Consider the following 24,282-nt stretch of genomic DNA (forward strand, 5'->3'; position numbering starts at 1 on the left):
CCATCATATTTTCTTTTATGAAAGCTGTTTCTGTGAGTATGTCTTATTGAAATACCTGCTAATCTGAAAAGTATATGTGTTTCTACTTGGAGCTTGAAATTCTATCTTGCGCAATAAGTGAAATGCTAAGCTAATTTGCACTGAAAATCAAAATACATAGGTGTGAGCTACTTTTTTGTAAACTTATCTGATACTTTGTTAAATCCAGATTCAATTATTAAATAAGGTCTCGGTGTAAGATATGGTGTTAGTATTCACACTTTGAGCACAAGTAAGGATTCTAGAAATCTATTCAATACAATTTTATTGCCTTTTCACACATGAATGTGGATAGAATATATAAGGAATATGTTACAACATGAAAACCATCTTGCTCCTGTTGCAGAAACTTTTAATTAAATGCCTAATCTTACAACTAGAAAGGCAATTATTATAGGAAAATTGAGTACATTCTCAGCCATAATTTAAATGTACCTTAAGAAAAAGTTTTTCTTGGTATAAATGTTACGCATATATGCCTTGACCACCAGTAAAATCTTTAGGGTTAGTATTTGGATTTTCTTGTCATTGTCCACTGTTTGATTGAAAAACACAATTATTTTTTACAACTGTCTATGAAATTTATTAAGGCTGCACGAAGATCCAGATTTGAAGGGCACAATGTAATTCAGAGCACACATGAACGCACACATAACACCTGCGATGATCACCTTAAATGTGTTTCTTTCCTGACACTGGACAGCAGCTGTGAAGGGAATTTGTTCTGGGATTTAACTGAAGTGTGGTAAGCTAGATATACTGCAGAGTACAGATTGTAAAAGGAGAGCTACATTAGCCTATGGTAGGAAAAAATTGGAAGGATTCTGGTAGCACCTTTTCCGACTAATGCATTTTATTAAAATACATAAGCTTTCATGAGTTACAGCTGACTTCATCAGATGCACGTGATGAAGTCACCTACAACTTACAAAAGTGTTTGTCTTTTAATAAAATTTATTAGTTGGAAAGTGCTACCATATTCCTTTAGACTTCTGGGTACAGAGTAGAGAGATCCTTGTACAATGAAAAATAGGACATGTTCACACATACTTCAGACACCCCATGTAAGAAAAGTGCAATAGCTTCTCAACAAACTGAAAATTTCACTGACGCTTTCTTCTTTGGAAATAAAAATGAAAGCAATTCAGTCTTATATTTAATTAAATGATATCAGAATGATTTTTAATAGATTTTATGAAGGTTTTTACCCTTTTTCTAAGTTAGTCATTGGTCAGTTTTAAATTTCATACAAATTACTTTGGTATTTTTATATCCTTTCATTATTTGCTTTAATAAGTTTACATCAGGATAAAGTTTCACCATCTGCTTAGTAACAGAAATCTAAGAAATGAGTCCTTCTTTCAAAAAGTAAGTATATCCATTAAGGAACACTTTGAAAAATATATCATATCATACACTCATCAAAAGAAGAACTGTCAGTTTGATGAAGTGCAATTCATCTCATTAGTATTGAACACAGAAGCATAATTCCACACAAAATAGAATTGCTAAAATATTAACAATTACCAGCTGTTCAGAACCCATCTTATATAGATAAAAAATATGTCAAATTTAATTTATCAGATGCTCTCAGTTGCCATACTCTGTTTTCCTTCAACATACTGAAAAATTATAGTATAGCTTTGGTACCATCTAAGGCAGGGTCTGAAGAGGTGAAAAAAATAACACCAATCTGTTATGTATCCAAGTCTAATAACTACATGAATGAATAATCATTCTGAAGTTCAAAAATACAATCCATGTTATTGTTGTTTTTGTGCTTCTAGGAAAGCAGAGATGCATGTCTTTCTCTGATTAAATACTTGTTTAATTTTAAGGAAGAAGTAATCATATACTTTAATACAAACCAGACATTTCTGTTATGTCCTGTACTCAGAAGTATTTTCTTATACAGAAATCAAACAAAGATGCTAATGTTCTAAGTTGATCTCATATCAAGAAACTGACAAATTTTCTTACTTATAAGAATAATACAAAAGTGCATCTTTTCAGCCCATTCAACAGAAGCTAATGCAATAACCATAACTACATTCTGGTTATTATAGTGGGTTCTTAAAACTATGCTACGGCTTTATGAAGAAGAATGTATATTTTTCTGCTTGTCCCAGCTTAAAATAAATAATGTATCAGTAAAAATGACACAGAAAAAAAAAAGTTATCAACATCCTCCTCACTTGTATGAGAATAAACTAAAGCATTAAAGAGTTTTAATTTAGAAAATAAATTACATGTATTTTATAGAATAACGCATGGTTTAGAGTAAGCAGAATGATAATTATTACCCCATCCTATTCAAGAATTCCTTCAATTCTTCTACCTGGACTGACAAGGTAAATAGTAATTGGGGTTCTTTTAACATAAACAAACAAACAAACTTATTTGACAGCAAAGATAGACAGTACAAAATTAGTACTAAAATTACTCATAATTGGTAATGATAGTTGACATATGATAGTTGATATATATAATCTGAATAAATGTAGGAGAAAATATGTTCTACCAACTCATGGTCAGTCTTTTAAAAAGTGTGCTATATAACACCAAATATATAACTCATTTTTTAAATTGTTCACCAATTTTGTAACATTGCCAAAGTTTTATATTATACATATCTGTATGTATACTTGTTCGCATGTTATTACAAGAAAGGCTTTTCAGTTTCCATTGTGATTTTAAATACCAAACTGATCCAACAGCTGGTAAATGGAAGAAAGTGAGTCAGCCTACATACAACAGGTTCATATTTCAAATGTAGTTCTAACAGAACCAATTATTAATAAGCAATGAACTACTTCTGCCATGCTAGGTGATAACCTACGTTCTGTACTCTTTAAATCAGAATACGCTAGTTTAAATGGTGCCTGTACATCTGGATTACAAATTAGCATTATAAATTTTAAAACATTTAATGAGAGAGCATATTTTATTAATATGTACTGAAGCTTAAAGGATTAAAACCAGACAAATTATTCAATTCAGCAAAAAATGTTGAATAAAGTTTAATAATATGAAGACATTATCTTTCAAGTATATATTTGCCAAGAATAACCCTCTGCTATACCTGCAATTATCTTCCTCTAAACTAAGTGCTGTTGACATGTGTAATTAATGCTTACAAAAGGACAAACCAGGAATTAAAGCAGACAGCAATGTCTGCAGATTAATGTTGGCATAATGACTGCTCATTGTATTTTAAACATTACATAACTACATGCAGAGGTCTTAAGAATCTGTGGGGGGGGGGAAACAGAAATGTTTATAAAGGCTATCAGTGTAAATACTGACATCCTTGTATGGCTCTATATAAAAGCAATGCTTACTCACATAGTGATGTGATCCTTATGTATTTTGCTGTGTTTACCTTATTCTTTTAATTATGAAAACAATAATTAGTGTTTTCATAATTTTTTGTAGTAGCCTTTCTTCTAACTGAAGGTTACTCTGAACATTTTGGTCACAATAATAGCATGGTTTTGTTACCCACAAAATTAGACAAGCCTGCTCATTTTGAGAATTATAGCTAGCTTGTACTCTTAGATGTATACACTGGATATATACTGGCCCAGTATATCCATGTAGCTTATATTTAGAATTGATTGTAACCCATTAGCTACATATATAATAATAATGAATACAATCATCATCTTGATCCAAATCCTTAGGACCACTTTAGGCTTTAACTACATGTTGACACTTATAGAACTCAGCACATAAAAAAGCAATAATGGCTAATCAACTGGGATTGTATTCTTGGCCACCTAAAGGTCACATCAGAAATTATCATGACTTTCATCTTTTAGCCTCTCCCTTTTACATGAATGTTATTGAAAGAAAGGTGGGGTACAAAAACCTCACATTTTCTAATAAAATACTTGGCTTTTAGAATTTTGTACAAAAATTTCTATAAATAACAAAAATGACTTACTGATAAACTGATATACTCTTGTGAAATGTTCCAATTAAGTGAACTGTCGTCTTCTTTAGTGAAAGGTACCAACTATGATGAAAAAGCGAAACATGAGTTGTGAAGTCACTGGGCATGTAGTTTGTGCTGTGATGTTGCAATACATAGTTTATCATTTGCCCCTCCACCCTTTCTGTGGATGAAATGATAGTTGTGGAGCATATGAGAAATAAAGTTAATTTTTACAGTGGCAATTCACGGTTTGGTGTTTATGCTAGAACTAAGTCAAATATGAAAGACTTTTCATCCGAGTCTAAAAACATAGGACTAATCTCACATCAGGATATCACTGTGTCAAGAAATCTAGGAAAGGCACAAGAATAATCAAACATTATACAATATTTCCAGATATAAGAGTTTCTTCAAATGTACACTATTTTAAAATTAACAAAAAGAAGTAGCAATAATTGACATGAGAAGTACAATTAGTCTGTACATAATTATCTTTCCTGTGTGATCACATTGCATTAATATATAAAACAAAGAATACTGTTGCAATACATAAGGTGCATTATTTTTAAAAAATATTCACAAACCACGACAAGAAGTGCTTAAGAGCTTATCCACATTTTACTTGTTATTTTAAATGTGTTTCTCCTTGTATTGTTTCCAGATTTCCTTTATTAAGCTGGTGGCATGGGGCTTATACTTCAAATATATCTAAATTGTTAAATTAATCCTTTGAAATTTAAGACCTTTACAGCTTTTAGAAATATTATGAAACATATTTGTGCATTATGCAAATGGTTCTCTCTGCCAAGGGTAACACTGGAATCCTTTTCATAATGAAAATCATTGTATGAATGCATTGTACACCTATAAAAAATGACTATAATAAATCATGTTGGGTATAATTTTTTGTTGTAATCTCAACTCATTACAGTCAAAGATTCTGAATTACATTTTTATTACATTTCTTGTTCTATAAGTCCTATAGCTTCAAAGTCAAAATGTAGATTGATAGGAGTTGATACAAGGAACCAACCTGAAATCACAGATAGGTTATTTATGTCTGATATATAAGAGGATTTAAATTATAACAGTTTTGTATAGCAAGGTAGTCATAAATTGTTCACATCAGCATGTATTTTGTCATGAAAAAGAAAAACAAAAAACCTTAATTGGACCCAGCTAGCAAAGATGAGAGGACATCATTTATAATACTTTGCTATGAATCTTATAGAAACAACCTTAAAGAAAATTATTTCAACTCACCTTGATATCACTAAGGCAAAATTGTTACAGGAACACTGATAGTAAATTAAATATCAATGATTTAACAAAAATGTCAGGGATAAAATAGAATATGTGATTTATCTGTCTTGATCTGAATCTAGACTTCCTGAAACACTTATTCCTGGTTTATCTCTAAACAAATTAGTATCCAAGATTTTAAAAGGGTGACAAATAAACATATAAATCATGTAAAATAATTAATAATTTAAGTGACATATTTTGAATTTTATTCTAGTTATGTCTCCCTACATGCAATGTCCACCCAGCATGGTAAAACTCGTTACTGTTCCCAGCCATAATGGAGAAGAGTCGTGGATGATGGGAAAGGTAACACATCAGAATGGTACCATGTAGGGCAAGGCTGCTATAAGTCTACTATAGCTGTAGCAGAATTGAGAAAGGTTTTGAACATTTTTAATACTTAATACTTAAATAACAATATGGGACATCATAAAACAGTCAAAATAAGTTAAATCAGTTAATGTCCCATCAACTACTTTAGCTAAGCTTTCATAAGACTATTTCATCATGAATCACAATTCTGAGATAAAGACAAATGAGAAACTTTAGTAAAGATTTACATCCTCATACTTTTAATTTTATTCACACAATCATTACTTTTCAACTAATTTTGCTACAAACCTGCTGTTTATATCCTCTATCTATTCCTTACCCACATTTCTTATCCTTTTCCCATTCAAAACATTTAAAAAACATATAACAAATAACTTACTTTAAATAACTTTTTTAAAAGTTCACTGAGAAAACATTTATAAAAACAACCCTGATTAGGCAGCAAATGCTTTTAAAGTCTCACTCTTGGGATACCTATTTTATCTTGTAAAAAACCCTACTGAAATTAGTAGAATTAATTTCTGTTAGTTTATAGGACTGCAATGTACAACAGTGTAACATGATAGAAACTTCATTATAAGCCTAAAGGCACTCACATAATATTGATAACAGCATTCTCTGCAGAAAAGTAGGAGAAAAATATTTAACCCTTTCTAAATCCATTATTTATCCAATGTGTATTCCCACATGTAGTTTTCTATCTCCCCTCCAACTTCAAAATGCTACATGTTTAGCTCAGTAGAGTGGGAAAGCTGAATGCAGCTACAGTTCAGTGGTAAAACTCCTGCTTCACATAAGGCATGTCCAGGTAAACCTGGGGTGAAAAATCTTGTCTAAATTCCAAGAAAGCTGCTGTTAAATGGACTCACTGGTCCAACTCGATAGAAGAGCTTTCTTTTTTCCTAAAGCAGAAGAGTACAATGGGAAAGAAAGCATTAAAATATCCTTGAATTTTATTCTCCATGCTGCGTTTTTTTTAAAAAATATCTGTATCTAATTGCACATAACAGGAAATTATCCGATGGATTGGACCCAGCTAGCAAAGCCATAGGCATTTAAAAGTAGTAGCAAAAGAGAGAGAGAGAAGCAGCATGACGACAGAAAATAAATGTTTGAAGGCAAGGCATAAATCCTTAAATGGAAAATAAATGAAAGACCTCACAGCGTACATTTTCTGTTCATGCTGAGATGAATGCACTGGCCTGCTAATTTAAGAGACAATCTGTTCTTACTTGGGAGCAAACCCATTGAACTCAACAAAATATATATACGGTTGATCTGTTGATATAGTATCCAAGTTATACATCATACTGTATTGAAATAATCATTATTTTATGAGACCCTCCCAGCTCTCCTAAGGGTTGAATCGGTAGGAGCAGATGTGTAACAGACACCTACATCTCTTCTTGATTAGGCACGTTAAAAAAGTAATTAAGTAATCAATAAGTCAATAGCTTCACTGATAAGTAAGCACGATCTAAAACACACAACCACACTGTTTCCATCTCACAGAAGGCAAACTATACTATATAGTTGTGGAACATTTGTAGCTATTATCTGTCTCTAACACTACATTTATTCTATATTCATGGAGCTAAATGGCTGAAAAAGAATAACAACAACAACAAAAAGAAATCTTTTAGTTCTAGGATTGTCTAGGATTAATGTATTATTATATGAAAAAGCAGCATATCTTGCAGCTATTGTGACAAATAGGAGCTGTGCTTTTTTTCCTCTCTGAATACATCACATCCAATTTTAAAAGTCCATCTGATAATGGAAGAAAAAAACAGTAGTGTGGCCAGCAATTAAGGTATAATTAGCAGTTGTAGTTGAGTAACATCAGAAGCTGCCTAAGAGCCCACAAATGGGAAGGAGAATTTTCTCCCATTACATAAATTTCCAAATATCAAAGGAATTCTATTAAAAGGTATAAAAATACTAAAGCCCTACAATGCCTAACTCCAGCAACTGCATTTAAAAAAAAGGTCCATCATCCCAGCAAAAGTGGTGGTATATCAAACCAGACCTTGCTGCAAAAATCCAGACAATTTCTTGATGGGTGAAAGTTTTCTGGTTTTTTGTTTTTTTTTTTGCTGCCATCTAGTAGCCAGAATTGTGCAATAGCTGTAATAGCCCTATTTTAGTTAGCCTTTTATACAATTTTCCTTTGTTATGTCCTGTGTGGCTGCAATCTTCCATTATATCAGATGCATTACAAACTAACAAATAACTTATGGTGTCCAAGCTCAAGAAACTTGTCAAAATATAGAAGAATTTCTTTAAATATAGAAGAATTTCTTTAAAAACTATGATTCACCATTGACCAAAGGTAGTACAGCATCTACTTACACATTGTACAATTTAACTGTTTGCTAGAAGAAATTAAGTCCAATTTAGACAGTTTAGATGGGATTAGACAATTTTATGGAGGATACGATTACAGTATCTATCATTCTTTCTACAGTATCTGAATCAAAGATAGCTTAATTTAATACCTACTGCCAGGGAGCAACAATGGAAGAGATACCTTCAAAAATTTCTGAATGTATTTGACAGATACTCTGAAACCCAGAATGATTTATTCATTTGCTTACCTCATTTGTATGCTGCCCAATCCTGAAGGCTCTGGGTAGTTGACAATCTCATTATAAAAGCATCCATAACATGCTTTTCTATCTGCTTTTAATTTCAATATACATAAAATACCAAATCAAAAAGCCAGAGTGGCCACCTGCTCATTAAGCAGGAACTATGAGTCTAGGAGGGTTCAAAAATTGTGAACCACCTCTTAGCCGGGGAGTATAACACCACTCCAAGTTAAAGATATATTCAGTTTGACTCTGTTCCTCCCCATCCAGATTCTAACTGCTGCCAAGCATTGGGTCAGCACTTCTACTACATCAGTTGTTTGGCTTTGTGCTGAGATGACAGACACATAGAACATTGTCCAATCTAGCAGGGTTTTTCATATAGCCCCTTTGTTGTTAATGCCATATAGAACAACACAGGCATTCCTCTGTAAATTATACTTCTGATTGCAAATCTCATTGTCTGGATACTAAAATGTAAGTATATAAATTTGCAATCACATATTCTCAAGAGTTACAATTTAGTGGAGTGGTGGTAATGACAATGAGCTTAAAGCCCATACATCACCCCTTGTATTTACTTGTCGTGATTCACTATCTCCCGTGTAAATGACCTGACTGAAGTTGGAATGTAAACTCAATTAATAAGTGCTCCAATACAACACAATGTCTGACATTATTAAATATACTTTTAAGGAAACTTTTTTGAAAGAAATAAAACAGCCTGATACAATTTCCTGTGCCTGAAGTATAATCTTTATACTATTTAAAGTGACCTAGTACAGATTTTTTAAAGAACAAAATGAATTACACTGCCATCACTGGAAACAGATTTATAATGGAATAATGTGATTCTCTCATCTGCAGAAGTTTAATAAAATTTCCACATTCTTTTATGCATCAGTAGGATAAAACTGATCCAAGACTACTACAATCAGTTAGAATAGATTCCTTCTCTCCACTTAGACACTGTGATTTGTAAACTGTGATTTATGATGAAACATTATGTAATCCAAGTCACTAAAGCTTGTTTCACAAACTATGTTTTAAACAAATCTTGGTTTAGCACATGACCTTATAATTTCAGATATGTAAAAAGTGTTTATGTGAGAATGCAAAAACAACATGAAGTTTACATTATTTAAAATATCAGAAAGTAATACTTATATGTGCATGGATGCCTAAAGTAATTATACATTTGGGGTTATAGCAAAATGATAATATCAGTATTTTCATTTAAAAAGGAAGAACCAGGTTCAATTTTGAAATATATATGACGTATATACATGCACCTTCAAGTCAATGTGGACTTTGGATTAGTCTCTGCAGTTTTTGGAGATGGTTTGCCATTGCCTTCTTCCTAGGGCTGAGAGTGACTGATTGGTCCAAAGTCAGCCGGCTGGCCTTCTATCTAAGGCAGGACCAGAACTCACAATCTGCTGGTTTCTAGCCTGGCGCCTTAACCACTGCCCCAAACTAATTCTCATAATAGATGAGATAGTAGCATGAAAATAAGGAGCAGGACTGAATAGGTGAGATTCGATATCAAAAAATATGTACAGTTTTTTTTGCTACTGGAACATAAGGGTGGAACTTTGTTGGTGAATTGTATGCAAAAACTGTTTTACTTTCTAAGAATGCTTCTGCGGTAGAGTCACCTAGTAGTGGACATCCATGTAAATGCAATGAATTAATGAATATTGGAAATACACTATTATGGTTAAGGGTAATTATTTACTTTACAGAATACTAGCTCACAATTTTTTAAAATTAAAAGAATCTGGTAGAGCAAGGAACTTGATGAAAACTAAGGTACATGTCTATAAAGCACACTGTTGCCCATAGGTGCCACATTATGAATCTAGGATCTACATTATATGCTTCCTATTTAGCATATCTGCTATTACTGTCTGATTTAAATTACTTTCTCATAATTACTGATGGTGGAATTAATATTTGCTTTAAGGATATTTAATTGTAAAAAACAAATACATATATAGAATATATAAAAATATGAAAGCATAAATTGTATTGCTCAAGATCCACATTAAATTAAATAGAAATCTTACTTTTTAATGTTAATGCCTCTTAAAATAATTCCAATGTAAGGTAAAACATGTTTACAAAAGAGATTTTGTGTTTGTGGGTTTTTAACTGCATGTGTCAAGCTTTTAGTATGTTCATGAAAGCTCATGAAATTTTGAATGGTAAAAAAGGCTTGTTCAACACAGAAAAAGACATTTCCCCCTCATTTATGGTGACAGATGTCTCTGTCATGCTGCCTAAAGGCTTATAATAACTTTCTAACCTGGATAATTAACACTTTTTAATGTTTTCTTTTTCTCAATCTAATAGGCTAAACATAATGGCCAATATAAATTCTTAATGCCATGTTATTTTAACTTATAGAATGATCTGATATAGATAGTAGTACAACAGTTTCTTTCTCTCCTCTGCAATCCGATCCTTCTTTGCTTATAATTCTCTTTTTCCTTTTATCCTACCCTGTGGCCTGCTTTTTCAAATGCAGACCTTTCTCAGCCTGTTCAGCCACAGGAACAGATTTACCCTTAACCCTACTTCTAAACACTGTTTACTTATTTATCAAATTTATGTACTGCATACTCCTGGCAAAGCAAGTTCATAGATATCTCAGATGAGATGGATTTTATTCATTGGCCTAGCATCTCACAACTAAGTAAATAATTTCATTATGAAATACATAATTAAAAGTAAACATTATGGGATCCTTTAAATCAGTAACCTGTTCACGTAAGAATATAAATCCATCTTGTCTTGCACCACACTGTGGGAATAAGTCTACAAATGGCAAGCATTTATAGTAACTACTACCATTATCCTAACTACTTACCACTGGTAGATTTATTATGATAGGTGCATAACATATTCTTGTCATAGAACATTCTTATTCCCAAATGGGCTGTTTTATGATTTCAAACTCAGAACAATATATTTTGAGGATAAACCATTTCCAGAACAGCCGTTTTGAGGTTATAACATTTCATGAAGTATCCTTACATATTCTCATTTTTTAAAATCTTTTTTTTAAAATAATTTAATCTGGGGCTGCTTATCAGAAGCATGTTCTTCTCAGTTAAAAAATGTATAACTAAAAAACATGGAATCTAATACCACAGGCAATGCTGAAGTATATTTGCATGACTGCACGTTAAAAAAAAACCTGATAAGGAATGAATCAAAGTGAGAGGTTTTAAATAAAGTGTACTTCAAAGGTGACAAGTTTGTCTACAAGAGCATTTATGATATTTCAGTTCCATAATAAGGTATGAAACTCTGCAAGGAAGCTGGATACATAATTTCAATTATGTATTTTGCCTATAAATTGCAGAGAAGAAGAGCTGAACCTGTTAATTTTAATTATGGGAAACATCCAGAGTCCTGAGTCAAATTTAAAGGACTTGAACTGTTCTACCAAGTTGCTCCAATTCTTAATTCCCTACTCCTTCATGAGTTAAAAAGAAAAATAACCTTTTTTGGTGCCACAGAAACTTTCTCTCCTGCATTTAAAAATAATCTGAAAAAATTAGAGGCCACATACATACATACACACATACATATATGATGTATGAACCCATCATATATACATAAAATCCATATTATATCTTGGTAATAGTTATAGAAATGTTTCTATGCTTATCTAACCAGTAATTACACCAAAATGCTAAATCAGTGCAATATAACTCGTTAACAAAATACCTTGCTATCTGTGCTATGTCTATTCTTATTTTTTTCCAACGAAAATAGGGCTTTCATCTACATTCCTAGATTAAGTTTGTTTTGGCAGTTAACTTACTCAGTTCTGATACTTAATTCATTTCAATTAAATATTCAAAATTGTACAGCAGTAAGATGAAAAAATAAATCTTGACGTGACAAATGATAGACAAGACTAATTGCAAGAAAATAGTAGTAATATAAAGTAAAATATTTAGTCCTTTTTGTTTTTATAAAATTACCACATACCATGTTTATCCAAATTTATGTGTCAGGAAACAATTCCTAGAAAATTATATTTTTTATCGCTAATATTTTATCCCTAAAATATTTATAATACTATTTTGTTATCTTGCTACAGGACCATAAGAGGGATTGCTCTCCCTCCAAAGTCTCAAACTATGTGACATTCCATTATAAGAAGCATGCAATAAGAAGGCAATGAATCTTGTTTTTACATACATAGCAGGACATGCTGGATTTTCTGAATGCAGAATTGTTATTCCAGATAATCTTCTGTTGTGTGCATCAGTGGATTAGCACAACTGACGAAGAGAAGACACAGATATTCATTCATTGTTACTGAACTGTACAACATTCCATTTCAGGGATTCAGATTAGCCTTGAATGTTTTTTCTAATATGTTAATTTTATATTTGGAAAAATTACTATTTTGACACAATAATTTGGTGAAAAAAAGATTTTTACATTCTTAATATACTAAGTGGGGGAAGATGAGGTGCCATTAATGGCATCATCAAGAATTAGACAGATATACATGTTAGGAAGTCAAAACCACTGTCATGAAGAAAAAAGTACATTGGTAGAAATGTGCTGTGTTATCTCTGAAAGTAACAGGAGACTGTATCTCCACCATTCTAGAAACTTATATCAGAATCATGCCACTCGGTTTTTGCTGATATGAACCATTTCAATCAAATCATATGTAAGCATATCAAAATCCCTATCTGAACACCATCTGATTATTACTATTATGAGCCATAAAAAGAATGGCTCTGTGTAGACCTCCATAACTGGATTATGATCCCAGGTGAAGCTACTTTAAAGAGCTATAGACAAGAGCTATGTTCACTCTTTGGAATCAGTCTGAAGCAGTGCCCAGACCTAAAAAAGAACCACTTAAAAACTCTACACTTTTAATAAGTAATCCTACAGAAATTACTGTCCTACCTTCCTGACTTAACTGTACATAAATTTTAGATCAGTATGAGTTGAGAAACATGACTAGTTTTTTTCATGCAGTCAATAAATACCAAATATTAACTATGAAACAAATTACTTCATGAAATCCTACTTCCTTATAGTTTGTTCTGCTGCAAATTCTGTGTTTAGCATAACAGCATGCCCACTGAAAACGTAGGGTAAGAGGTACAAAACAGCACTGTAATTTTTACAGCTTGCTTTTATGCAGCAGTAAAATTTGAATATACATTTCTTATTAATCAGATTTGCTGAAAGAGGAGATCAGAATTTCCTGTCTAACTCTGGGCACAATGTAAACAAAAGTGAAATATCTTAGTTTAAATTAGAATAACTTAAAATGCATAACCTTGATTAAATTGTGTTCTCTAGTAATACTAGTAGTTGTGAAATATAAAATACAATGTAATGATAAAATAGCAATTTATGTGAAAATAAAAATTCAGCTATGCTATGTGCATTTGTATAGACATCTGTAAACGCAGAACAATTTCAGAGAATTATCTTAAAAACAGCAAGGAAGATACTGATCTCTTCCATATTGTAAATATTAAGATCCTGTCTAGGTGATCTTCAACTACCAGCTACCTCTTAGCCTAAAATATCTTGAGGATTTGGGATAATGTAATTTTTAAAGTATCATTGACCTGTTTTTAGTATTTATTATATTGAAAGACAATAATTTTTTTCAAGAAATATATGTATGGAGAATGGTTCTCTGGCTTTATTCATACTAAAGGAAATCATTGAAGTTAAGAGTCTACAATTACCTAAAGATGCTACTGTTTAACAGCAGACACTGAATGCAGACCAAATAATTACAGTACTGCTTTATTTTTTTTAAAGGCTTTCCAAGTCTCATTAAATACTTGCACGCCGATTTTATCCTTTCTTTGCCATTCAGAGCAAACTGAGATTGTGTCAAACTGAGAAGATAAACCTCATGGCATCATGATTCAAAATCTGCCCTTACCTACTTGGGTCTCAACATTTGACGTAAGTATGAAAATCAGCTTTTCTGACATGATGCAAGTTTTGTCACTTGCTCCACCCTTCCTATTCACAGCCTAATGATAACTAGCCAGAATGCCAGTTTTATGGGGGTGAGCATGACTCATAAAGGGATTGAGGGGACAGGTTGAGTGGAGAGAATTTTCACTGGATTCAACATAACCAAATGACAGTACCGCAGACATGATGCTGGTCTGGGTTCTTCCCTTCCTTATCTGCATTCCTTTTCCCAGCTTCTCTGCTAGCATAGGCTCCATCAAGACATTTCTACTTGCAGATCTATCTGTTGGCAGATCTCTGGAGTCACCTGACAGACATTGCTTCCATTTAGAAGAAGAGTTTCTCTGCCAGCAGACACATCTTTGAAATAGGGCTCCAATGTAAATTACCTAATTAAATGTTTAATAATTAAATGCTTGAAATAATGTTTATTTTAATAATAAAAACTTGAGATATTCACCCATTGATTTGACATTCCAACATTAAGGCAAGATATTATTTTTTATAATTATTTCTGTAACTTGTATGGCTCAATCATATTACTCAAATACCAGCCTTTTCTCCAACATATTGTGGGTGAAGCCATGATGCTTTCATTTAAAACTGATCAAGATAGTTAAGACAGCTCCTTGTACTGCATATCACACCTGCATATCAGAAGAGAAATATTTTAACTAATAATAAAAAAAGAAAAAGTGCAAAGAGAAAGAAAAGGAGAAGAAAACTAAGAATAAAGAAAGAGAAAAGAAATACATAAAGAAGTGACTTCCAATTTTCATCACAAGTATAAACAAACTTCGTAACTCTTCACCCTCTCTAAAGTTACAAACATTTATGTCTTCACCCATATCCCATCTCTTATCTATAAACAAATCCATAAAGCATCATCTTTTCAGTCCTGGTAGTCAGCACAAAGTCCATAAAGAGTAGCCAGAAGTAATAACATGTTATTTTAACCTTAATCAAATAAACCAACTTTATATTCCTTCCTTTTACTTCTAACAGTCTTAATCTTTAGTTCATTCAAATATAGTTAATTTCTCTTCTCTTCTTCTTTGTCCCATCGCACAGAGTTCTTTAAGACTTTAACAAGCTTCTTTTGTAAATCCAGTAGGAAAAAATTGTCCAGGTCACTCCCTTGGCTTGTCATTTGTATTTCCTTTTAAATTTTAAAACCTCAGCCAATTTCTTTTGTAGATCTAGTGAAACATCCTTTTCTAAATCATTCTCTTGACCTGTCAGTTGTAAATCCACTTTCAATACCTTCTCTATCTTGTCAGATAAAATTTGTTCTACATCTGACATTTCTTCAATAACATTTTTTGGACATAGTCCATCCATAGAAGCAGATATCATTATTGACATTGTTCATATAATGGCTACTATTTTCTGATTTCATTCTTCAAAAGTCTCCTTCAGTGTTTTTTTGACAAAGTTGGTTTAAATATTAGAAGTACAAAAATTACAGGGAGTTCAATATTCTTTTAAGTAACCCATGCCATTATCATGATCTTACGTACTGATAGCAAACATTCTGGTTATATAACCCAAATACAAAACCGGTCTGTGAAGTGCTTCAGACTTGGACTCCAAAAGGTATATTGGAGCATGTGAGAGCACAAACATAGCACTTCTGTGCAACTCCGTAAACAGCTGAGTCTTTCCTTGAGACTGTGAAACAATGTAAAAGCAACATATATCCTGGAAAAGGGCATGAATATTTCTTGAAAAATATTAATAATGCAAATGCTTTAATAAGTTCTACTTGTTTCTTTTAAATGAATATATTATCTGACTGCATAATGTGATTGCATTATCTGGCTCTATATTGGACAAATTTTGTTAATGCAAGAACATTTCGTAAGATATTACCAAATTAACACTATTTCTTAGAAATGTTTTTTTCATCTCGTCTTCATTGCTCATAAAAGCAGAATAAGTTATTACAAAGATGTGATGATAAATCCAGCACAATAAGATGTAAGTAGCATTTTTGGATCATACTGTTACATTTAATTTCTAAGTATCATACTTTGTAGTAATTTTAGAATTATACATATTTACGTCCTCAGTCTTTGTCCAAATCAAAAAAGTATATAACAAAAAAATATCACTGTGGAAGTACAAGCAACTTCTATAGTCCAATGTGAAGTTGAAGAAAATCATGTAATGGGTTTAGCATTTTTAATTTTTTTTTAAATTTTATGTTATGTAATATTATTTATTTTTGCAGTTTGGGAATATTTTAGTCCTCATTTAGGGACCAGCCACTCTGTTGTTAAGCAAAGCAATCACTAAGTGAAACCGCAACTGTGCTTATGATGTTACTTCAGTTTTCCTTTGCTTTACAGACCTGCAAAGGTAGCAAATGTGAGGCTTGGTCGCAAAGTTACTTTTTCATCACCACTGTAACTTCAAGTGGTCACTATACAAGGCAGTCACTAAACAAGAACTACCTGCAATTTTTAAATGTTTTGGAACTCTGAAGTCTGCAGGGGATATTGTTGATTATGTAAGGATATCATCAGAATCATCAGAGTCAAAATATTCCATCTGAAATATTGTGAATCTTTGGGAAATTTGGGTGGTTTTAATGGCATTAAACCTCCCTCCACCCCCTGCCCTTGAGTTTAAGGCATCCATTTTGTTTTTTGTATTTGTTTTAAAAAAAAAAAGTTGGGGGGCTGAATGCTGCTCTCCACAGGATGGAACTTTTGCTCTCAAATTTTGACATGATTTAGGGCTGTTCTGAGTCTACGTGTATGAGCCTCTGTGTAATAAAAACACTATGTGGAAAAGCCTAGAACAATATGAATGAACAGTGGGTCAACACATCTGCTCTCCACTTCCCCTTTAGCAATAAAGAAGGGTTCTACAGTTTTGTTTCACTTCTGAAAAACTCTTATCTTAGCGTTGAACTATAACTTTCACCCAAAAAGAAATTCAAAGCAATTTCTACGTAAACCAAGTCCACTGTCAAAGCAACACATTAAAAACTGGTGGGTGTGTCTGTGTATCTATATCTATATAAACACAAACACACACAAACACACACCTCCTGAAGCAAAGTTGTTTAACAGTTTTCAGAAAAGGCCACTAATCCTGTCCTTCTAATTCCTCTTCAGTATTTAATTATATTTTCATTTTTCAAGATTAATTTCCCCTATTCTGTTTTTCTGAATTAGAATTCTGACCAATTTTAGATATAAGAAAACTGTATCAGGACAAATTAAGAATTAATACAAGAAAAGTTCCGCATTAAGAAGCTCAGTTTTATAAACTGATTTTCTAAATGGTATTATTCATCTCACACAGGAGAACAGATATCTTTATTAAACACTGTATTAAAGGCTCAGTGGGATCATGATTCTAAGGGTTGCTGATTAAGAACCGCACTACATGAAAATGACTTAAAATATCCTCTCTTTAAATATAAACTCTATTGATGCCATTAAAAACAGAAGATAGAAAAAATATTTTTCATATTTTTGACTTAGCCTAAAATTGTAATGTTTGGAACTTTAATGAAAAATATGATTAAATCAATTTTAATTATATAACTCCTCAATACTGTACATCTAATCTTTTGGATATCTTAATGGTATAGTTACTTCACAGGATGTTAAAATGATGATTTACCATTTAATTGCAGTCTGAAAGGCCAGAAATCTCAGATGAAAAATGATTGATTTTTCTTGAATTGACAATAAGCAATTTACATTTTGAAATATAACTTTTATGATTAAACAAATTAACACAATAAGAATTAGAAAAGGATATAATAAAAGGACAGATTTATAGAAAAGTAGAATCTTTTTATGATTCATTAGAATGAAATACTATGGAAATACTTCAATCTTTCTCCTAGCTGTAAACAATTTATGTTTTATATCCACATTGGACTGACCCTAAATTTTGTAAATGAAACTTCCTAATTAAGTGGTTTGACATTTCAAATACCATACTAACATTTTACTTCCATCTTAGCATCATCTGCACCCCTATATACTTTCAATGCATATAACGGCTGGATAGTATAGTGGCTAGAGCACCGCCCTTTGATGCAGGAGACTGGGGTTCAAATCCCGGCTGGTACTACCTTACCAGTATGTGTCCTTGGGCAAAGACCCCCCTAACGCTTCACCTGCCTACCTCAGATATGAGAGTGATACAAACTAAGAGAGTCATGATGTCACCTAGATTAACAAGGTCCATGCCAGATGTTGGGGAACCAGGACAATCTGAAGATAAATGGCCTACTGGAACAAACCGTACATGGATGAGAAAGAGAACCTGGAATTGATGGAATGCTACTACAAGACTAGACATAATGAGGGGAATATAAGAAATGTATGAGGGAACTATGGATGGGCAGAAGACCTACATCCACACTAACTGAGAAACAGCTAGTCACCCAACACTTTACCACAGTGAAGAGGAAACTGCTCTCACAACATCAGATAGATCAATTAGACATTATATCCTGGACTCAACATCTGGAAGAACTGGATGTGCAGCCAGCATCTAAAACTGGAACGTCACTGCTAGAAGACCTACATCCACACTAACTGAGAAACAGCTAGTCACCCAACACTTCAACATAGTGAAGAGAAACTGCTCTCACAACATCAGATAGACCAATTAGACATTATATCCTGGACTCAAGACCTGGAAGAACTGGATGTGCAGCCAGCATCTAAAACTGGAACGTCACTGCCACCCACTTCATTACAGAGCACAGCAGCTGATATGAGGCATAAGATCATGGATTAACTATCCTCAGTCCCTCAAGACCCAATACCAAGCCTCAGTGGAGAAGTACCATCAGATAGTATGCTAGAAGATGCCAACAGAACCTCAAAACAATCCCTACTACCACCATAACTCAAACCGATGAGCTGGTATACACTACAGCCGCTGTAATCCTGGAAATGCTTGGCTACATGATCAAGAAGAATAGCAGTACATAACCCCTGTGGAATATGAGGTTGGAGGCTAAAGTCAAGGCAACTTTAGCCTCCAACCTACTTTGGAGGTAGGTTAGTCAGCTGGTGGAACTACAGAAAGGTGTAGACATTAAAGATAAGACTCGGCTATTGAAAAAATACAAGGGCTTGACTCCATCTGAAGCCCTAGAGACTGCTAAACAAAGGCTCATAGCACTGGCTACCAGGCTGAGGAGATACACTAGAGAAGTAGAGGCCAAGAAGATAAATGCCCTGTTCTCCAAAGACCCATCCAAGGTGTACTCCCAACTGCAGTGCAACAACACAGTAACAGCAGAGCCACCAACAGCAGAAACTGAACAGTACTGGAAGAACATATGGGAAAAAGAGAAGACACATAACACTAGTGCAAAGTGGCTGCAGGACCTGAGAGCAGACCACAGCAATCTCCCAGAACAGGAACCAGTCACCATAACATTAGCAGACATCCAACAGCAGGTCAAGAACATGAACAGCTGGACAGCAACTGGTCTGGATATGATCCACACCTTCTGCCTAAAGAAACTAACTGCAGTGCATGAACGCCTAGCAGCATAGATGAACCAGCTGCTACCAGCAGGCTCCCAAACTGGCTAACACAAGGAAGGACAGTGCTCATCATGAAAGACCCCCACAAGGGAACAGCATCATCCAACTACCAGCCAATAACCTGCCTTCCCACAACATGGAAAGTCCTATCAGGCATCACAGCTGCCAAGCTACAGGACCATATGCTCCAGTACATGAGCGCAGCTCAGAAGGGGATTGGGAACAACACCACAGGCTCAAAACTCCAGTTGCTCATAGATAGAGCAGTCACCCAAGACTCAAGGTCTAGACAGACCAATTTGAGCACAGCCTGGCTTGACTACAGGAAAGCCGATAACTCAATGCCACACACATGGATCTATGAATGCCTGGCACCATACAAAGTCAACAGGACACTAAGGATCTTCCTCAAGAACTCAATGGGAGTATGGAAAACAACACTGGAAGTCAACTCAAGACAGCTCACACAAGTGACCATCAAGTGCAGCATACACCACTGACACAGATCTACAGTGAGGATATTGGGATGTCATTTGGACTGGAGAAGTGTGGCTGGATGGTAGTAAAGAGAGGGAACAAAGTTAAGACTGATGGGGCTGAACTACCAGCAGGCCACATAGCAGACATACAGACCAGCTACAAGTACTTTGGTATCCCAGTCACATGGGAACCACAATGAGGAGGCAAAGAAGACAGCAACATCCAAGTACCACCAAAGGATAAGACAGGTCCTGAAGAGCCAGCTCAATGGGAAGAACAAGATCTACACCATCAACATGTACACCCTGTCAATCATCAGATATCCTGCCAGGATAATGAGCTGGCCAAAGGAGGACATGGAGGCTGCCTATGTGAAGACCTGGAAGCTGCTCACAATGTATGGAGGTTTCCACCCCAAGTCCAACAACCAGAAACTGTACACCAGCTGGAAAGGGGGTGGGCAGTGCCTGGTGAGTCTCAAAGCCACTATCCTGGCAAAACCCAGAGCATCAAGGAGTACATCAGTAAGAAGGCACCCAAAGATGAACTGCTGAGAAAATGCCCGAGGCAGCAGCAGACATGGGAGGAAGTTCAAGCACAGGAAGTGCCATAGTAAGACAATATGTACCACTGACAGATAGCTGAGGGGACTAACACTGGGAAATCCTACCAGTGTCCTAAAAACAGCTGGACTGAAAGACAGCCCTGAGGCACTGATCATAGCAGCACAAGAACAGGCGGTAAGCACTAGATGCACAGTCTACCACACTAGACAGGATCTAAGGTGCAGACTATGCAGAGGCCTCAGAGAACGTGCAACACATAGTGGCAGGGTGTAAGATGTAGGCATGAACAGCATACACTGAATGGTACAACCAAGTACCTGGCATTGTGTACAGGAACATCTGCAGTGTATGGGCTAGACCCTCCCAAGTCCAGATGGGAGATTCCACAGAAGGTTGTGGAGAATAACAGGGCTAAGATCCTGTGGGACTTCCAGATCCAGATGGATAGGCAGGTACCAGCCAATCAACCAGACATTGTGGTAGTAGACAAGGACCAGAAGATAGCAGTGGTGATAGACATATCAGTGCCAAGTGACAGCAGCATCAGGAACAAGGAGTATGAGAAGCTGGAGAAGTACCAGGGCCTGAAGAAGGAACTAGAGAGACTGTGGAAAGTCAAGGCCAAAGTGGTCCCAGTGGTGGTAGGAGCACTCAGGGCCGTGACTCCTAAGCTGGGAGAGTGGCTCCCACAGATCCCAGGAACAACATCAGAGCTCTCTTCCAGAAGAGTGCAGTGCTAGGAACAGCTAAGATACTGTGCAGAACCCTCAAACTCCCAGGCCTCTGCTGGAGGACCTGAGATTGAGGAAAACACATACCACCCATAGGGGTGAGAGGGGAGGGAGGGAGGGAGGGAGGGAGGGGGATGGATGGATGGATGGATGGACGGACGGACGGACAGATAGATACATAGATAGATAGATAGATAGATAGATAGATAGATAGATAGATAGATAGATAGATAGATAGATAGATAGATAGATAAATAGATAGATACCCATTTTAGGAGTTCTTCAATCAAAACCCAGAATTTACAAAAAGTATAATTTGATAATAGAATAAATATCTGAAGTTGCATCTGAGACTTTCATTAAGAAAACTGTTGATAGGACATTTTCTGTCCTTATCTCCAAGACCTGCTAAGAGTTTGAATTAGGAATCCTCAATCAAATGGTACTAGTTTCACCTGAGCTAATTATCTCTGCTGTCTGATAACAGTAATGAATGAAACTGATTTAACAGATTAGCTCTTTAAAGAAATACTTCAGTCTGATCTACCAGATGACCACTGTATGGCACATAAGATTATAATGGTCTATACTATTTTGCTGCCATTTAGTGGTCATCCAGATTTTTGTAGCAGAGATCTAGTATAACCTTCTTTGATTATACATATATTAGCTAAGCAACGAAAAATCTGCAATGAAAAATCATAAACCATTATCTTATGAATGAAAAGTTTGCTGTTAATTGAACTATTGGACTAAATACTGAGAAAGACTGGTACTATTGACAAAATAGGTGTATTATTGTGTAAAAAATAAAAGCTTGATGTGTCCTTCTGTGCACTGTCCTAATTTACTCCAAATAGCATTTAAAATCAACAGCCAAAGAAAATTAAAGGGTACTTTACCCAATAATGATCTCCTAGTATGTGTCTTTCTTTCAAGTGCCCAAGTTGGAGTAAGTACCAACTAAACAGACTGAATGGCAAAGATGTTCCTCATTTTGGTACACGCAGAACCTCATTTTTTTCATAATGAATATTACAATAATTGTTTCATATAATTCATCATAGCATTGCCATTCAGTAACTGGACAGAAAGTATGGAAATGTTCCTTGTCATTGAACTGCTGTTTTAGTATTATAAACATTGCCTCATTTCCAACTGCAGTTCAGAATAAATCCTATTTTGATATTCTCAACATCTTTACAATTAAAATTATTTTAAAGAGTTTTTAAGTACTTACAAAAATTGTGTCCATATTCTTTAATAATTATGTTTGGTGCATTTTATATGACATATCCAAATTTCTTGCTTATTGTTTTTAGTGTTAGAATTGTAACTTAAATTTTATTAGGCATTTCTATGCAACATTAATTCATGAAACTATACTGTGCTTGATGACAGCAGCTGAACCCCTCAGAGATTTAAAGGATAATCTCCTTTGCTTCCAAGCACACAAACCAATAAATGATTGCTGAGATTAATAGCTGAAGCAAAGCTAAAGTATTTAGTGAATTCAAACCTTACTTATCAGATACACTATCAAGAAAGGTAGATTATAGTTAAACATTAAAAAGTACATCACCCCAAAAAAACCAAAAAAAACCAATGCCATACCTTTTAAGGGTCATATGTGTGAACTTGTTTAAAATGGAAACCAAAATGTTATGTCAAAAGAAATTTCACTTTTATCTAGAAAGATTACCATATGAATAATTTTAATGAAGCAGAAATGGGAATCATGTGGATGAAGAAGTACATATAGATCATATTCCAGAAGTGAAGTCCTAGGCTTGAAGCAACATCTACTGGAGCATTAAAAACAACAACAGTGAGTTCTATATGTGTGTGTGGGGGGGGGTGTCTGTAGGTGTACGCGTGAGTGAGAAAGAGAGAAGTATGCTGGGACTAGCTTTTACAAATTAATTTTAGTGGAACGATGTATGCAATTGTATTTTTCTGACTTTTTTTATTTTACTGTTACACATATTGGTTGATCTTGAACTTAAGTTTGTTTCAAACACACTTTAAAATATAACCTGAAAAATAATACATAACAAATATTAGGGATTCAGAAAAAAGTGACAATTCAATTTTAACTTGTATATCTTTGTATAACTGATGTGACTATGAACCTGCTTTTAATGTTTGTAAGCAAATAAAAAAAAAAACACCACTAGTTCTGAAATACTGAAGATAGCGTTTATATTATTAAAACAAAAACAAAAACAAAAAGACAGGTCAACAGTAATCTTTAGAACTACTGGAACTAGAAAACTTTACCTAATAATACACAGTAGAATAGAATTTTGTCCATTAAATTAAAGATTTCCATTATTGTGGTCGGAAATTAAAATATCGCAACAAGCTAGTATAAAATATATACTAATTAACTAGCCCTCTTATCAATAAAAATGACCTTATACAACAAAGCCATTTTCAAAAGAACCTCTATACATGTACTTCTGTGGGGCTGAGATTTTGGGGACTGATAAACAATACAACAAAACGACAACATAGCAACAGTAGGTTGGTGTTTAAGGTTGATAGGCAGCATCTCATTCTCTGGAATTGGAACTTTCTTCCTTCTGTTCATCCACCTGCAAAGACAACCACTGGAATCTTTGTCAGTTTCACAATACAGGTTGCTTATGTAAAATATATTATAGTTACATGCAGCTGAATACATTGCTCAGATCCCAACTGGAAACATTTTTAGTGCGTCCTATTTCCCATTTGGAAAAAGGTCCTGTTTTCTTTTAAAAGCCTCTGTTGTCCTGG

The 24,282-nt window shown here is 34.3% G+C and overlaps 1 protein-coding gene across 8 annotated transcripts in view; it reads right to left on the bottom strand.

Annotated features, from left to right (window-relative positions):
- Positions 1 to 24,282, bottom strand: part of RALYL (RALY RNA binding protein like) — a 232,244-nt gene that overhangs the window by 186,675 nt on the left and 21,287 nt on the right. The window contains exon 2 of one of the 8 annotated variants that reach the window (XM_088149160.1): positions 3,986 to 4,057. The exons of the other annotated variants lie outside the window; for them this stretch is intronic. The gene's annotated coding sequence lies outside the window, so the exon portion shown is untranslated. The remainder of the gene's footprint in view (positions 1 to 3,985; positions 4,058 to 24,282) is intronic. 8 annotated transcript variants of the gene reach the window in all.

The sequence above is a fragment of the Python bivittatus genome, unplaced genomic scaffold (genome assembly GCF_059951505.1).
Source record: "Python bivittatus isolate LINGU-HERP-01145 unplaced genomic scaffold, Pbiv_v1 ctg000590_np1212, whole genome shotgun sequence".
Classification (NCBI taxonomy): domain Eukaryota; kingdom Metazoa; phylum Chordata; class Lepidosauria; order Squamata; family Pythonidae; genus Python; species Python bivittatus.